The sequence below is a fragment of the Eptesicus fuscus genome, chromosome 2 (assembly GCF_027574615.1).
Source record: "Eptesicus fuscus isolate TK198812 chromosome 2, DD_ASM_mEF_20220401, whole genome shotgun sequence".
In the NCBI taxonomy this organism is placed as follows: domain Eukaryota; kingdom Metazoa; phylum Chordata; class Mammalia; order Chiroptera; family Vespertilionidae; genus Eptesicus; species Eptesicus fuscus.
In genome coordinates this window covers 14902014-14918633 of record NC_072474.1, presented here as the reverse complement: position 1 = coordinate 14918633, position 16620 = coordinate 14902014, and positions in this window count along the sequence as shown.

The window sequence follows — 16620 nt, the reverse complement described above, 5'->3', positions numbered from 1 at the left end:
TACTGGGGATCCAGCCTGCAACGGGGGCCTGTGCGCTGAGGGGGAATCCAACCCATGACCTCCTGGTCATCGATGGTGCTCAGCCACGGAGGCACACCGCTGGGCCAGAGTTCTTTCTGTGTAATTATTACACCTTATGCATAAATTAATGAGCATTTATGGAAACAGCAGTGAGTTAGGAAGTTAAGACTTGCATTTTAATTTTTTATATCTTATTGATGTATTTTGAAGTGAATCATAGACATCTAAATCTGCCACTTCTACCTACTTCAGCATGCATATCTATAAAAGCTTATTACAATAAAAGAAAAATATCACATTTAAAATAAATAACTTCTTAATGTTATCTAACATTCCATCTTTAAATTTATCAACTTATCTCCCAGATGTCCTTTGTTCAGCTGTTTTGTTATACCAGGATCCAATTAAGGACCAGATTTGTTTTTGGTTATTTATGTCAAGCCTTTTAAAATATAAAATAGCCCACCCCCTTTGTTTTTCTTTCTCTGATTAAAGAGTCCAGGCTTTTTTCCCAGTAGAATATCTCACCTTTTAAATGTTTGATTACTTTCTCTTGGTGTTTAGCTTACTGCTCTGGTCCCTGCATTTCTTCTTTTTAATCCTCACCCAAAGATATTTTCCCCATTGATTTTTATTTTATTTTATTATTATTCTTTTGTTAATCCTCACCTGAGGATATTTTTCCGTTTATTTTTTTTTCTTGATTTCAGAGAGGAAGTGAGAGGGAGAGAGGGAGGGAGGGAGAGAGAGACATCAATGATGAGAATCATGATCAGCTGCCTCCTGCACACCCCCTACTGGGGATCAAGCGCACAACCCAGGCATGTGCCCCTGACTGGAATTGAACCCAGGGCCCTTCAGTCTGCAGGCTGACACTTTATCCACCAAGCCAAACCTGCTAGGGCTCCATTGATTTTTTTTTTAGGGAGAGTGGAAGAGAGAGGGAAAGACAGCCCCGCAGTCCCGCCTGGCACCCCTCCGTGGCCTGGCGCCTCCTCCTCACCTGCTCCACCATCCCACCTGTGGGACAATCAGTCAGGGCCAGGCCCCCCGCCCGGCTCCCTCAGCGCCTGGGAGCTGGGTGGTGGCCCTGCCCTCCACTACTGCTGCTGGTCACTGTCTGCGGTGTGATCGGAGGAGCGATTGGGCCCCTGCTCACACCCGCCTTGGCCTGGCGCCGCCCGCTCACCTGCTCCATCATCCTGCTGTGGTTCCGCTCTTGTCAGGGCCCATCAGGGTCGGCAGCGCCTCCACTGCTGCCAGCGCCACATCACCAATACCCGCCATGTTCCGCGCCACCTCCTGGTGGTCAGTGCACGTCATAGTGAGCCAACGAACTCCTGGTCTCCTGGTTGAACTCCCGGTCGAACAACCGCCCAAGCGGACAATTTGCATATTAGGCTTTTATTATATAGGATATTTTGCATATCATAAAATTCACCCATTTCATCTATATGTCAGTGATTTTTAGTAATTTTACTAAATGGTGCAACCATCACTTTAAATCAGTTTTAGAATATTTTCATCCTTTTAATAAGATTCCACATGCCCATTGACAGCTAATCCCCAGTCTTTCTCCCAGGCAACTACTTATACTCTTTCTGTCTCTATAAATTTGCCTTTTCTCAACAGTTCATTTAAATGGAATAATCTATACTAGTAAAAGGGTAATATGCTAATTAGACCAGGTCGACCAGCCATCTTCCAGATGTCTGACTTTCTTCAGGACAAAGCCATGGTGGTGGGGGCCAAGGAAGAGGCAGTTAGGGGCAATCAGGCTGGCAGGGGAGGGCATTTGGGGGTGAGATCAGGCCGGCAGGGGAGGGCAGTTGGGGATGAGATCAGACCTGCAAGGGAGGGCAGTTGGGGGCTAGATCAGGCCTGCAGGGGAGGGCAGTTGGGGGCTAGATCAGGCTGGCAGGGGAGGGCCACTGGGGGTGAGAACAGGCCGGCCCGGGAAGGCAGGGGCAATCAGGCAGGCAAGCAGAGTGGTTAGGAGCAATCAGGCAGGCAGGCAGGCAGGTGAACAGTTAGGAGTCAGTGATCCCAGATTCGAGAGGGATGTCCGACTGCCCGCAAGGAGTCCCTGATTGGAGAGGGTGAAGGCTGGGCTGAGGGACCCCCACTCCATGCACGAATTTTGTGCACTGGGCCACTAGTCTATATAATAAAAACCCAGTGTCATAATGCTATAATGACCAAAGACTGGTCACCAGGAGGTGCATTGATGGGTCCCGTGGTGCCGGTGGGACTTGACGCTGGGTCCCACGGCGCACTGGGTCTGGGTCTCGTGTGATTTCACGCACTGGGCCTCTAATCTATATATATAAAAGTCTAAGTGACTGGCCAACCATTTGACCGTCTGACCAGTAGCTATGATGTGCACTGACCACCAGGGGGCAGACGCTCAACCCATGAGCTGGTGACTTGGCAGCTGTGGTTCTCAGGTGATGCACCTGGAACCAGAGAGGAGGGAGCCTGATTCTGGGGTGTGTCACCTGAGAACCACCTCTCACAATCCGGGACCTCTGAGGGATGTCAGAGAGCCAGTTTCGGCCCGATCCCCACAGGCCAGGCCGAGGGACCCCACCGGTGTATGAATCTGTGCACCGGGTCTCTAGTATAATATATGATCTCTTGTGTCTGACTTCATGTTGTTTTTGTTTGTTAGCTTTTGGTTAATCCTCATCTGAGAATATTTTTCCATTGATTTTTAGAGTAGAAGGGGCGGGGGGGTGGGGCGGGAGAGGGAGGGAGAGAGAGAAACATTGATGTGAAAGAGACACATTGATTTGGTTGCCTCCCGCCCAGGGTTGGGATGAGCTTGTAACTGAGAATCAAACCCAGGACCCTTCAGTCCTTGGGCCGACACTCTCCCCACTGAGCCAAACATGCTAGGGGCTGACTTCTTTTTTTTGAGCTTCATTCCTGATGTAGCATGTGCCAGTATTCCATTCCTTTTTATTTTTGACTAGTATTCCATGATATGTTTTGGTGTGTGTGTGTGTGTGTGTGTGTGTGTGTGTGTGTGTTTGCCTACCCATTCACTAGTTTTCCAGTCTTTAGTTATTATGAATAACTCGAGGGGCCCAGTGCACGAATTTGTGCACCTTGAAAGGAACTGTGGGTCCCGAGGCTGTGGTGGGCACAGGGACGGGTCTCGGCCCATCCTCCATGCCCCCACCTGGCCCCTCCCACTGTGGCCCCTGGTCCCCTGTCTGCCAGCAGCCCCGCTCCCACCACCGCTGCTCCCACGCGCTGATGGCACAGGCCCTGCTCGCACCCACTGATGGCGTGGAGTGATTAGGGCCAGCTGCAGGTGTGAGCGGTGGCTGCTGCCCCGATAACTCCTCAGGAGTAGGGGGAGGAGGAGAAGCCCTCAGGGGCAATTGGGGCCTTAAGCCGCCGCTTGCACCTGCTGGCGGTGCCAAGCAATCGAGACCAGCACTGGGTGCTGACAGCGAGTGCGAGTGGCCACTATGGCGCTGGCTGTAGGTAAGAGCAGGGTCGGCAGCAGGTATGAGTGCCGGGCGGGACTGCGGTGCGTGGGAGCAAAGAATTTCCAGTAACCACCAGAGGCTCACCCCGATGACAGTGCCCGGTGCTCCGCCCTGGTCTGGTGCCTCCACTCACCTGCTCTACCATCCCACCACGGCCGATGCCTGCCATGTTCCGTGCTCTGCTGCCTGCTGCTGACACCTGCCATGTTCCGTGTGCACTCCTGGTGGTCAGCGTATGTCATAGCGACTGGTTGTTCAGTTGTTCGGTTGTTCTGTCATTCAGTCTATTTGCATATTAGTCTTTTATTATATAGGATGTCTATGAACATTCATGTATAAGTCTTTTATGGATATTTCTCTTAGGTAGATACCTAGGAATGAAAGAGATAGGTTGTTTGGTCATTCTATGTACAACTTTTTGAGAAACTGCCAAACTATTTTCCAAAGACACTGTACCATTTTCTATTCCTATGAGCAATGAATGAGGGTTCCAGTCTCTGACTTTTAATGATCTGAAAATATTCTTTGATTGATTTGAGATTGACATTTTTTTCTTATTCTTAGCATTTTATTAGCAACAAAATGATGTTCTCTTTGGATATCATTAATAATTAGTCTTAAGTAATTAGGAATAGTTCCCAAAGGAAATAAAAATGTACCAATCTGCTATAAAATAAAATTCAGCTTCTCAATATTGTTTTTGAATTTTTAACTTTCACTTTTAAATTAAGAATTGGTAGGAATACAATGAGCTAAGACATGAATAAGATATGCTTTTGTCCAGTTACAATACTAAAACAGTAAATTCCAGTGATGTCATATAATTTGTTTATTAAACAAACATCTTTAATATTAATCAATTAAGTATTTTAAAATTTGTATACTTGTAGCATGTTAGGTGAATTAGATTATATCTCATGACACTTATGTATTTTACACTTGATAAAGTGTAAACTATTTTTGAGAAAGTAACAGAATTGACTTCTAAAGGACAGAATCAAATCACATTGTGTGAAGTTACAATTCAAAGTGTGGGAGGAAGTACTGACATTATGAAGCTCATAAGTACTTAGTAGTACTAAGCTCCTAGTGCCAAAAGAGGCTTATTGTCACTATAGCAACTGCCCATGCTTATTTGGATTTGAAACACAGGCAACAAATGGTGCATAAGACTATAACATTAAGATGGTGGTTTGTGCTCTGGTGGTTTGGATATGTGCCCTATTGATAGTAAAAGGTTCTGTTTTTCTCCTTTTTTAAATTATGATTGATTCTGTTTTAGAGATGTCTTAATTCTAATGTATTTGTTTGGAGAGAAATTAAACATTCAGTACCCTTATAGTCTTCCTTTTCAAACATGTTAAACTTAGTGCTTTTTCCAGTTAGGTTGTTAAATATATTTTTACTGTAGCTTTCTCTTCATTATCATCATTGTTTGGCAGCTGGATAAACAACCGTTATAAAAATATACTTTTACTAGAGGCCCAGTGCACGAATTTGTGCATGGGTGAGGTCCAGCCGGCCCAGCCCCAATTGAGGCAGATCAGGGCTGGACCTATTGGGAGGAGATGGTGGGAGGTTGGCCAGCTGGCCCACCCCAATTGGGCCCAATCATGGCTGGGCCGGGGGGAGGGTCCGAGGGTGATTGGCCAGCGGGCCCCACCCCCAATTGGGGTGGGTGGCTTATTGGGGGTAGGGGCAGCCATGGGGAGTGGCTGTGGGCAGTGGGATAGCTGGCCCCTCCCCTAAATGGGGTAAGGGGTCCAATTGGGGGCAGAGCTGGCTGGGGGGAGGGGCCGTGGGCTGATCGGGGTGGTAGGGGCCCATCAGGGGTGGGACCTGTCAGGGGGAGGGGCCTCCGCATTTGGCCAGCAGCCCTGCCCCTGATTGGGGTGGGGAGGCTGATCTGGGGTGGGACTGGCCAGGGGGAGGGGCTGCAGAAGATTGGCTGGGTGGCCCTGCCCCCTATTGGGGTAGGAGGGCAATCAGGGGCAGGGCCTGCCAAGGGGAGGGACTGCAGGCCCATCAGGGTGGTGGGGGCCCATCGGGGCTGGGGTCGGCCCAGGGGAGGGGCTGTAGGAGGTTGGCCGGCCGCCCCGCCCTCGATTGGGGTGGGAGAGGCTGATCAGGTGTGGGGCCAGCCAGGGCGAGGGGACACGGAAGGTTGGCCACAGGCCCCGCCCCCCAATCGGGTGGGTTCACTGGCTGCAGTGGGCGTCATAGTGACCAGTCATTCCAGTCGTTATGGCGTTGTGGTCACTGGCTTTTTATATATAGAGACTAGAGGCCCAGTGCACGAAATTCGTGCACGGGGGTGGTCCCCTCAGCCCAGCCTGCACCTTCTCCAATCTGGGACCCCTTGGGGGATAACCGGCAGTGGAACATCCCTCTCACAATCCTGGACTGCTGGCTTCTAACTGCATACCTGCTTGCCTGCCTGATTGCCCCTAACTGCCTCCCCTGCTGGCCTGGTTGCCCCCAATGGCCCCCCTGCCGACCTGATCGCCCCCAACTGCCCCCCTGCAGGCCTGGTCGTCCCCACCTCCCCCCCGCTGGCCTGGTCGTCCCCAACTCCCCCCCTGCCAGCCTGGTTGCCCACGCAGCCTGCTGTTCAGTCATTTGGTCATCCCTCACTAACCCCCCCTGCTGGTCTGGTCACCCCACACAGCCTGCTGTTCAGTCATTTGGTCGTCCTTCCCTAACGCCCCTGCCGGCCTTGTCGCCCCACACAGCCTGTTGTTCATTCGTCCATCTGGTTGTTTTGGTCGTGACGGCCCCTGGCTTTTTGTATATTAGGATTATGGTGAATTGCTTGCAAATTTGTCTTTTATTTGTAAAACCTCTTTCATTTTTATTTATAAAACCATCTCTCATTTTCTCTCTTTTTTGTTGTTGTTTAAAGTATTACAAATAGTAGTACATATGTCTCCTTTTTTCCCCCAATTGACCTTTCCCCAGCCTCCCCTATTCCCCGGCACTTGTGCTCGTCCCCCCGCCCCCAGTGTCTTGCATCTGTTGGTTGTGCTTATATGCATGCATACAAATCCTTCGGTTGATCTCTTACCTCCCACTGCCCCCCAACCCTCCTCAGCCTTCCTGCTGTCATTTGACAGTCTGTTCCATGCTTCTCTACCTCTGTATCCATTTTTGTTCATCAATTTATAATGTTCTTTATTATCCATAAATGAGTGAGATCATGTGGTATTTTTCTTTCACTGACTGGCTTATTTCACTTAGCATAATGTTCTCCAGTTCCATTCATGCTGTTGCAAATGGTAAGAATTCCTTCTTTTTTATAGCACCATAGTATTCCATTGTGTAGATGTACCACAGTTTTCTAATCCACTCATCTGCTGATGGGCATTTAGGCTGTTTCCCAATCTTAGCTATTGTAAATTGTGCTGCTATAAACATAGGGGTGCATATATCCTTTCTGATTGGTGTTTCTCTTTTCTTGGGATATATTCCTAGAAGTGGTATTACTGGGTCAAATGGCAGTTCCATTTTAATTTTTTGAGGAAACGCCATATGTTTCCCACAATGGCTGCACCAGTCTATATTCCCACCAGCAGTGAAGAAGGGTTCCTTTTTCTCCGCATCCTCTCCAGTACTTGGCATTTGTTGGTTTGTTAATGATAGCCATTCTGACAGGTGTGAGGTGGTACCTCATTGTTGTTTTGATTTGCATCTCTTAGATGATTAATGACTTTGAGTATGTTTTCATATGTCTCTTGGCTTTCTGAATGTCCTCTTTTGAAAAGTGTCTATTTAGGTCATTTGCCCATTTTTTGATTGGATTGTTTATCTTCCTTTTGTTAAGTTTATGAGTTCCCTATAAATGTTGGAGATTAAACCCTTATTGGAGATAGCATTGGCAAATATGTTCTCCCTTGCAGTAGGCTTTCTTTTTGTTTTGTTGATGGTTTCTTTACTAGAATACATAATTGCCTTTTAGAAATGCAAACAGACATATCAAAGGTGATGTTTGGTAAACAGTAAGATTATCAGGTTGGGGGAGTTTGCTTTAGGCCATTGAGTCAGCAGTAGTTAATAAAATGCAGATATTCATCCCTTTGAATATCAAAAAGCCCCATTCAGCCTTCTGACTGGATTTCTCAAATTTATATTAATTACTGTTGATCTTGGTTTCCAGCAGGTGGGGCCATTGCTTCTGCCTGGAGGTCGATTGTTACTTTTAATCTTATAAGTGGCCTCAGGGCAAGGTGTTTTCCAATAGGGTGTGTCAACTGTCTGCCCCCCCTCCCCTCACCCCCTCTTCCTGAAAGGCAGATGTCTACGTGGGAGAGATTTACTGAATCTATAGATTCTTTGGGTAGTATGAACATTTTAATAATGTTGATTCTACCAATTCATGAACATGGTATATTCTTCCATTTGTTTATGTCTTTTTCTATCTCTTTTTTCAGCATCCTGTAATTTTCTGAGTACAGGTCCTTTACCTCCTGGGTTAATTTTATTCCTAGGTATCTTAATTTTTTTGTTGCAATGGTAAATGGGATTTTTTTTTTTTTTTTTTTTAGTTTCTATTTCTGTGAGTTCATTACTGATATATAAAAAAGCCACAGATTTCTCTTCAGTATCTTATAATTTTCCAAATATATAGGTTTTTTACATCCTTGGTTAAATTTATTCTTAGGTATTTTAATTTATTTTGTTTTTGTTAATCCTCAGCTGAGGATATTATTTCCATTGCTTTTCAGAGAGAGTGGATGGAAGAGAATTAGGAGGGGTGGAGAGAGAGAGAGAGAGAGAGAGAGAGAGAGAGAGAGAGACATCGACTGGCTGCCTCCTGCATGCTTTTCAGCTGGGGGCAGGGAGTGAATTCATATTCTCAAAGTTATATGACTTCTCTGTTACACTTGGTTGTAAGACCTCACTTTGTTCTTGGAGACAGTTCTTTCCCAACCTAATGAAAGAAAAAAATGGATAAATTGGACTTTATCAAAATTAAAAACTTTTGCTTTACAAAAGATTCTGTTACATCAATGAAAAGGCAGGTTATATCTGGGAGAAAATATTTGTAAATCACATCTCTGATAAAGAATGTATATCCAGACTATGTTACCAGTTATTTAGAGATATAATTGACACACATTATATTAGTTTCAGGTGTATAATATAATGATTTGATATTTGTATATATTGTGAAATGATCACCACAATAAATCTAGTAAACATCTATTGCTAATCCATTCCACACATAATTACAGAATTTTATTTTATTTATTATTTATTTTTAAAATTTTATTGCATTTATTGGAATGACATCAGTTAATACAATTATATAGGTTTCAGGTGTACAATGTTATAATATACTGTGGTTACATACACTGAGTGGCCAGATTATTATGATCTCTGAACGCATAATCTGGCCATTCAGTGTGTGTGTGTGTGTGTGTGTGTGTGTGTGTGTGTGTGTATGAAGCCCGGTGCATGAATTCGTGCATGGGTGAGGTCTGGCCAGCCTGGTCAGGGGGAGGGGACATGGGTGGTTGGCCAGCCTGCCTGCTGGTTGAACTCCTGGTTGAGGGGACAGTTTGCATATTAGCCTTTTATTATATAGGATATATACTGAGTGGCCAGATTATTATGCGTTCAGAGATCATAATAATCTGGCCACTCAGTGTATATAGAATTTATGGCTCAGTTGATATCTCAACTTAGAAAGTGCTGCAGACAGCTTAAAGGAGAAGAACCCCAATGTATTTACCTTCCCCTTGCTGGGAAGCAATTAGAAATGTTATTTCACACTGATTTAAATTGGCAAATTGGACTGAGTGTATATTCAGGGGAACTTAGTTGTCACCTACTAAAAGACAAATTATTACAATTTTTATATTATACTCCTATTATTATACCAAAAATATTACTAGGCAGGAACCTATTCCTGAAGCATTAACTGTATTTACTGATGGATCATCAAATGGCAAAGCTGCTTATCATACAATAATATACTAGAGGCCTGGTGCACAAATTCATGCACGGGTGGGGTCCTTCTGGGTGGCCTGCAGGGATTGGACTGAAACCCGCAGTCCAATGCCACCTGCAGCTCCTACCTACTGCTCCCGCTCATCCCAGCCTCACCGTGTCTGCCTCAGGCTCACGCCCAAAGAGTCCCAATCAGGAGAGGCTTGCACTGTCATAGCAGTGCTCGCCAGCCATGAGCCCTGTATCTGGTGCCCTCCCAAGGGCAGTGGCCCACAGGATCGAGCTGAATCTGGCTCTCTGACATCCCCTGAGGGGTCCCAGATTGCGAGAGGGTGCAGGCCAGGCTGAGGGACCCCACCGGTGCATGATCGGGCCAGGGAGGGACCATGGGAGGGCTCCAGGGCATGTCTGGCCCATCTTGTTCAGTCCCGATTGGCTGGACCCCAGCAGCAAGCTAACCTACTGGTTGGAGCATCTACCCACTGGTGGTCAGTGCATGTCATAGCGACTGGTCGACCAGCTGACTGTCTGCCCCCTGGTGGTCAGTGCACATCATAGTGAGTGGTTGAGCAGCCTTAGAAGATCATTAGCATATTACGCTTTGATTGGTTGTTCAGTTGTTCTGCCATTAGGTCTATTTGCATATTACCCTTTTATTATATAGGATCATCTGTGTATTTTATTGTGTGTTCACCACCCCAAGTAAAGTCTCATTCCATCACTATTTTTCTCCTCTTTATCCTCTTCTACCTTCCCCATTCCCTTTTCCCTCTGGTAATCACCATACTATTGTTTCTTTTTGGAAGATTGTATGTTTCTCGGAATTTGTCCATTTTGCCCAGTTTGTCCAATTTGTTGATATATAGTTATTCATAATATTTTCTTATAATCCTTTGTATTTCTGTGGAGTAAGTTATTATTTATCCTTCATTTCTGATTTAATTTATTTGGATCCTCTTTCTTGATGAGTCTGGTTAAAGGTTCATCAATCTTGCTTATCTTTTCAAAGAACCAGCTCTTGGTTTTATTGATCTTTTGTATTTTTTTTTTTTTAGTCTCTATGTTATTTCTGCTCTAATCTTTTTAAATTCCTTTCTTCTACTTTCTCTGTTTTTAAAAAAATATATATTTTTATTGATTTTTTACAGAGAGGAAGGGAGAGGGATAGAGAGCTAGAAACATCGATGAGAGAGAAACATCAACCAGCTGCCTCCTGCACACCCCCTACTGGGGATGTGCCCGCAACCAACGTACATGCCCTTGACCGGAATCGAACCTGGGACCTTTCAGTCCACAGGCCGACGCTCTATCCACTGAGCCAAACCAGTTTCGGCTTTCTCTGGGTTTTTGTTGTTTTTATTTTCTAGTTCTTTTAGGTACAGGGTTAGATTGTTTATTTGAAATTTTTCTTTCTTCTTGAGGTAGGCCTGTAATGCTAAGAACTTTTCTCTCAGGACTACTTTTGCAATGTCCCAGAGATTTTGGGTTATTGTGTGTTTACTTTCACTTGTTTCCAGGTTAATTTTTATTTCTTCCCTGATAACCCATTGGTAATCCATTTATCTATCTATATAAAAGCCTAAGCAACCATCGCAACAGAATGGATGACTGAACAGGCTGCATGGGTTGACCAGTCTGGCAGGGGGGTTAGTGAGGGATGACCAAACGACTAAGCAACAGGCTGCATGGGGCAACCAGGCCAGCAGGGGTGTTAGTGAGGGGCAACCAAATGACCAGGCAGCAGGCTGCATGGGGCAACCAGGCCGGCAGGGGGGTTAGTGAGGCGTGACCAAATGACCAAGCAGCAGGCTGTGTGGGGCGACCAGGCTGGCAGGGGGGTTAGTGAGGGGCAACCAAATGACTGAGCAGCAGGCTGTGTAGGGTGACCCGGCCAGCAGGGGTGGCAGTTGGGGGCAACCAGGCCGGTGGGGGGGCACAGTTGGGGGTGATCAGGCTGGCAGGCAGAGGCAGTTACGGGTGATCAGGCTGGCAGGTGGGCAGTTAGGGGCAGCCAGGCTGGCAGGGGGGCAGTGAGGGGCAATCAGGCTGGCAGGCAGAGGCAGTTAGGGGTGACCAGGCTGGCGGTTGGGGGGGAGGGGCAGTTAGGGGTGACCAGGCAGGCAGGCAGGTGAGTGGTTAGGAGCCCAGCGGTCCAGGATTGTGAGAGGGATGTCCTACTGCAGGTTTAGGCCCGATCCCAGGGATCGGGCCTAAACCTGCAGTCAGACATTTCCCGAGGAGTCCCACATTGGCAAGGGTGCAGGCTGGGCTGAGGGGACCCTCCCCCCATGTACGAATTTCATGCACCGGGCCTCTAGTTATTTAATAATGTGCTTTTTTAACATCCATGAGTTGGATGTTTTTGATTTTATCATCATTGATTTATAGTTTCATGCCATTGTGAGCTGAGAAGATGCTTGATGTGATTTCAGTCTTCTTGAATTTGTTAAGACTTACTTTGTGTCCTAACATGTGTTAATCTTTGAGAATGTTCCATGTTACTTGAGAAGAATGTATATTCTGAAACTTTGGGATGAAATGTTCTGTAAATATCAATTAAATTAATCTGATCTAGTGTGTTAAGGCCACTGTTTCCTTGCTGATTTTTTTGTTTGAAAGATCAATCTAGTGATAACAGTGGGATGTTAACTTCCCCTACTATGACTCTCACTTAAAGTCCACCAAGAGTTTTTAAAAACATATTTATGTGCTCCTGTAATGGGTGCATGTATGTTTACAAGGTTATATCCTCTTGTTGGATTGATCCCTTTAGTATAATGTAGTGACCTTCTTTGTCTCTTTTAAAAAATATGTTTTCATTGATTTCAGAGAGAGAAAGGGAGAGGGAGAGAGAGATAAAAACATTAGTGATGAGAGAAAATCATGCCCATCATTGGAGATCGAGCTGGGAACCCGGGAATGTGTCCCAACTCAGAATCGAACTGTGACTTCCTTGTTCATGAGTTGACGCTCAACCACTGAGCCACACTGGCTAAGCCTCTTTGTCTCTTTTATAAACTAGTAGAGGCCCGGTGCACAAAATTTGTGCATGGGAGAGGGGGTGTCCCTCAGCCTGGCCTGCACATCCGGGATCCCTTGGGGGATGTCCGACTGCCTGTTTAGGCCCGATCCTGCAGGGGTAACTGCTTCTGCCTGCCAGCCTGATTGCCCCCTAACTGCTCCCCTGCCGGCCTGATTGATGCCTAACTGATACCCTGCCTGCTTAATAGCCCCAAACTGCCCTCCCTTGCAGGCCTGGTTGCCCCAGCTGCCCTCCCCTGCCAGCCTGGTCGCCCCCAACTGCCCTCCCCTGCAGGCCTGGTTGCCCCCAACTGCCCTCCCCTGCAGGCCTGGTTGCCCCTAGCTGCCCTCCCCTGCAGGCCTGGTTGCCCCTAACTGCCCTCCCCTGCAGGCTTGGTGGCCCACAGCTGCCCTCCCCTGCTGGCCTGGTCGCCCCCTAACTGCAGGCCTGTTCACCCCCAACTGCCCTGCACTGCCAGCCTGATTCCTCACAACTGCCCTCCCCTGCTGGCCGTCTTGTGGTGGCCATCTTGTGGCGGCCATCTTTGACAATGTGAGGGTGGCTATCTTGTGACCGCCATTTTGTGATGATGTGAGGGCATTGCACGAGGCATGAGGACCACCTAGACTTTTATTAGTATAGATGTTTGGAAGTCTGTTTTGTCACATATAAGTATTGATATCCCAACTTCTTTTTCATTTGTATTTGCATGGAATATTTTTTCCACTCCTCCACTTTCAGCCTGTTCAAATCTTTTGTTCTGAGGTGGGTCTCTTATAGACAACATATATATGGGCCATGCTTTCTTATCCATTCATTTACCCTATGTCTTTTAATTGGAGCAATTAATCCATTTACAGTTAAGGTTATTATTGACTAGTGGCCTGATGCACAAATGAAGATTCGTGCAAGAATAGGCCTTCGTTCCCCTGGCTGCCACACCACCTTTGCTCTGGCTGCAACAGCCTTTCCGCTCCAGCCTGGCTGGAGCCACCTTTCTGCCTTCCCACACTGCCCAGAGGCCCCGAGTGGCTGGGGTGGTGCAGAACACCTGCATCGTTGCCATAGCAACGATGCAAGCGTACCTCCCCATCCCCGGCCACTGGGCGCCTGTGTATGCAAATTAACCCGCCATATTTGGAGGGTTAATTTGCATACTCACTCCTGATTGGCTGGTGGGTGTCATGAAGGTACGGTCAATTAGCATGTTACTCTTTTATTAGGTAGATAGGTACTTTTAATTGCCATTTTCTTTCTTTATACCTATGGTCCTCTCTCAACTTTTTGTTCTTAAAGCAGTCCCTTTTAATATTTTTTTCAATGCTGGTTTGGTGGCAATAAACTCTTTTAGATTTTTTTTTTTTTTTTTTTGCTGGGAAGCTCTTTATTTTGCCTTCAATTGTAAGTGATAGCCTTGCTATATAGAGTAATCTTGGATGCAGGTTTTTGCTTTTCATTACTTTGACTACTTCATACTAATCCCTTCAGTCCTGAAGTGTTTCTGTTGATAAATCACCTGACAGCCTTATGGGAACTCCTTTGTAGGTAACTGCCTCTCTGTTGTTACCTTTAAGATTCTCTCTTTGGAATCTCTGGAGAAACCAAGATGGTGGCATAGGTAAGCACCTGAACTGCTGCCTCACACAACAATTTCAAAAGTACAACTAAAAGACAGAACGGACATCATTCAGAACTACAGGAAAGCTGGCTGAGTGGAAATTCTACAACTAGAAGGAAAGAGAAAAGCTCATGGAGAATCAGAGGAGCTGCAAAGGGCTGAGGTACGGAGACACGCACGCAGAGGGGAAGGGTGGCTGAGTGCCTTTCTGGCTTTCTCTGGCGGGAGGGGGAAGGAAGCCCCCGACTGCACTGAACCCCAGTTCCGACTGCACTGAACCCCAGTTCCGGGTGAAACCCCATGGACCCAGGCTCATACGGGGGGGAGTCTGGACTGTCAGTAGAGAGAAAGGCACATGGAGACTTGGAGACTCAGGGAAGCCACGGCAGGCAGGGGTCTGGAGGTGCCTGTGTGCGCACGCGAGTGCGCGCAGAGAAGACTGACTGTGGAGGTTGCCACTAGCTCTCTCTAGAGGAAGGGAGTTGGAAGCTCCTGACTGCACTGAACCCCAGTTCTGACTGCACTGAACCCCAGTTCCGGGCGAGCCCCTGGGGACCCACACTCTTACGGGGGGAATCTGGACTGTCAGGCGGAAACTCAGGGGAGCCGCGGAAGGCAGAGGTCTGGAGGCGCGCATGCAAGGGCAGGGCTGATGGGAAGCCAAGACTGTCTGCTCAGCTCTGAGACTCCGCCTCATCCAAGCTGAGCACAGAGGCTTTTGCAATTTTGCAAGTCTGGTCCAATAAGGCTGTCTCCAGCACAGGTCTCCTGGAGTAGACAAAGCTGATCCTCACAGCCAACTGGCCTGGAGGTCAATTCCTCCCAGTGATACCAACAATAATCAAGACTTAGCTACAACAAGGCTGTACACACAGACCACAAAGGGGTGCACCAAGAGTGTCCACCTCAGGTAACAGGGGAGGCCGATCCACTGGGCCATCTAGGAAACCTACCATACAAAGCTACCCTACCAACTCAGGAAAGCAGTGAAAATGCGGAGACAAAGTAACAGATCACAAACAAAAGAAATAGAGGAAAACAAACGACTGGATATAGAATTCAAAACCACGGTTATAAGGTTTTTCAAGAATTTCCTAGAAAAGGCCAATAAATTTAGCGAGACCCTCAAGGATATGAAAAATGACCAACTAGAAATTAAGCATACACTGACTGAAATAAAAAATATTATACAGAGACCCAACAGCAGACTAGAGGAACGCAAGAATCAAGTCAAAGATTTGAAATACAAAGAAGCAAAAAACAACCTGAAAAGCAAAAAGCAAAAAGAATCCAAAAATATGAAGATAGTGTAAGGAGCCTCTGGGACAACTTCAAGCATACCAACATCCGAATTATGGGGGTGCCAGAAGAAGAGAGAGAGCAAGATACTGAAAACCTATTTGAAGAAATAATGACCAAAAACTTCTCCCACCTGGTGAAAGAAATAGACTTACAAGTCCAGGAAGCACAGAGAACCCCAAACAAAAGGAATCCAAAGAGGACCACACCAAGACACATCATAATTAAAATGCCAAGAGCAAAAGACAAAGAATATTAAAAGCAGCAAGAGAAAAATAGTTACCTACAAGGGAGCACCCATATGATTGTCAGCTGATTTCTCAACAGAACCTATGCAGGCCAGATGGGAATGGCAAGAAATATTCAAAGTGATGAATAGCAAGAACCTACAACCAAGATTACTCTACCCAGCAAAGCTATCATTCAGAATGGAAGGTTAGATGAAGAGCTTCACAGATAAGAAAAAGCTAAAGGAGTTCACCACCACCAAACCAGTATTATATGAAATGCTTTAAGGTATTCTTTAAGAAGAGGAAGAAGAAAAAAGTAAAGATAAAAATTATGAACAACAAATACATATCTATCAACAAGTGAACCTAAAAATCAAGTGAATTAAAAATCTGAGGAACAGAATAAACTGGTGAATATAATAGAATCAGGGGCATAGAAAGGGAGTGGACTGATAATTCTCAGGGGGAAAGGGGGATGGGGGTGCAGGAAGAGACTGGACAAAAATTGTACACCTATGGATGAGGACAGTGGGGGTCAGGTAAGGGCAGAGGGTGGGAACCAGGTAGAGGGGAGCTATGGGGGGAAAAAAGGAGAAACAATTATAATAATCTGAACAATAATGACTTATAAAATTAAAAAAAAAATCTCTCTTTGTATTTAACGTTTGTCATTTAAATTATGTTGTGGTGTGGGTCTCTTTTGGTTCATTTTGATTGGGAACCTCTATGCTTCCTGACTTGTGTGACTTTTTCTTTCACCAGGTGAGGGAAGTTTTCTGACACTGTTTCTTCAAAAAGGTTCTCTGTTTCTTGCTCACTTTCTTCTCTTTCTGGTATCCCTATGAAGCAGATGTTGTTAGCTTTATGTGTTCCCAAAGGTCCCTCAAATAACTTCATTTATAAACATAATTTTTGGGAATTACAGGCAAATATCTATGATGAACATAGATGTTAAAATACTCAACAAAATATTAGCAAATC